Here is a 2222-nt window from a genome sequence, read left to right on the forward strand (position 1 = left end):
GAGGAGCAATAAAAGATGATTAGGGAGAATGAATGGATGGGGAAGGAACATTAACTGTTAAATAGTTCCCTTTGGAATTTGAATGAGTCTGAGAGATGGGATATTATCTTCTTAAAGAGTCTGTTCAGGTGTGGTCACATTCCTAGTCTTACAGGGAGGAGAAGAAGAAAACAATAATTCTGCTAGGTGTGTCTGATCTTGGGCAGATAACCAAACATCAATGATTTTGGGAGAGCTACTGGTGGTGGAAGATGAGAGACCTTGAGGCTTCTTCAGTCAGTCCAGAATGTCAAAATGTCATATTTAGAGGTACAATATTTCTAATATCCTAAATTTTCTTATTTACTGATATTACAAAGTGAAAAAGAAAAGATGCAAAAAATTACTGAAAATGGTGGAGAGAAATGTGAAATTGATTCATTTGACTTGTAAATAGCACTTCTTTTTCATAAAGGAAGTTAGTAGATAGCGAAGTTACTTGTGGAGGCTCTATTGCTTCCTCTGTAAAAGGGCTCTTGGAGAGAAAAGGGCTCTTTAATCCTTTCTTCAAAACCTGAGATTCACACTATGCTGGGTTTTATGCGTTTGACAGCTTCCCAGTGTAGATAAACTCTATAATTACTTTGATAACAGACTCACCAGAGTTAAAAAGAAAAAAATGCAATGCTACGCAAATTTAGAGAGAAGAGGCCATTTTAGCTGCTTTTAATCTATGACTAAATGTAGTATAAAATTTCCTTATGCCAAATACAGCCCAACAAATACTAAACAATATTGTCGTGAAACAGAATCAGATTATGACAACTTATGAGTCTAGGTAGATTGACAGGCCTCAAAATTAGAATTCAAATATTTAGAAGCAATAAAACATGTGCTTCCAGATCATGATGGCTTTGAAGGGGTTTGCAATGTAATGAACTGAAATATTAGCCAAGAAATTGATGCACATGCAACATTGCATCACTGCATAGTTTGTTTTCAACATAGCATTTGTCAAACTTCTACCTGGGGACCTACAGGGCCAAGTAGAACCTTTTTTAAGAATGAATATTGAACACAGGTCCCACAGAGATTTATGTTAATTGAAGCTGGTTAATGTCAGCAATGCCCAAAATATTTCTCAGTAGCAGAAGGGCACTGGGTGAACATTTTAGGAGACCGGAGTTTGAGCCCTGGCACCACTAATTACAAGCTTCGTAACCTTGGAAAACTCATATTAGCTCTCTGATCCCCAGTTTTCTCCTGTGAGAATTGGAAATGTTTTTCTTTTTATTAAGCACCTCAAATATTCAACATTTTTTGTAATGAAAACATTAGAAATTAGTGATGTTGAAATGTACAGTAATCAATTACTAACTATATTTGACATGCTGTGCTATTGATCTAAAAAAACCAAACTCATTCCTATCTAACTGAAGCATTGTACCCTTTCAATTTCATCTCCCCATTCCTCCTACCCCTGAGTCCCTGGTAACCACCATTCTTCTCTCTGCTTATTACCAAAAGCTTGGCACTTGTCCCTGAGGCAGCATCAGAATGAGGATGGTGGTTTGAGAAGAAGAAAAGAGAAGTTTATTAATTTGCTGGTAAATGAGGAGATTGGCAGACTCTCATGTTAAATTACCAATGTCCTACATCTAAGCAGGAATACAGAGCTTTTAAAGGGGAAGTTTTCAGCTTCAGGCTATTGCTGTTCAACTATAGTTGATCATTCTGATTCATCCCATCTTTAGCTAAGTCATTCTTGTGATCTCCACCGGGACAATTATCTTGAGCCATCTTCTGTGGTACAAAGGACCCTCCCCTGCCCCTCCCAACCACTGCCCTAAATCCAGTACCAAATACCATTTATAGTCACCTGGTATTGTTGTCAATATGGGTTTGGTACTGTATGGTGTATGGCTTGTATAATATCATTAATAGCACATAGATCCTGCATGAAGCTATTCTTGCTGTGGGGCTTCTTGATGAGTAAAATTGGCATATTATAGGGGGACGGATAGTGTAAATTGGTCTGTGCTCCAGAAATCTGTTCATTATAGGTTGAAATTCTCCCAATACTTGCTTTTTAAGGGGGTATTGTTTTCTATGAGGGCATGAGTCCTTTCCTTTTAACAAAACAGTAATTAGGATGACTGTTATTGCCCATAACAGGATCCCATCAGTGAATTATGTTTTCATTTTCTTAATATCATCCATCAAAGTATAAGTTTTTTTTATAA

The sequence above is a fragment of the Propithecus coquereli genome, unplaced genomic scaffold (assembly GCF_000956105.1).
Source record: "Propithecus coquereli isolate 6110/MARCELLA unplaced genomic scaffold, Pcoq_1.0 Scaffold58, whole genome shotgun sequence".
Classification (NCBI taxonomy): Eukaryota; Metazoa; Chordata; class Mammalia; order Primates; family Indriidae; genus Propithecus; species Propithecus coquereli.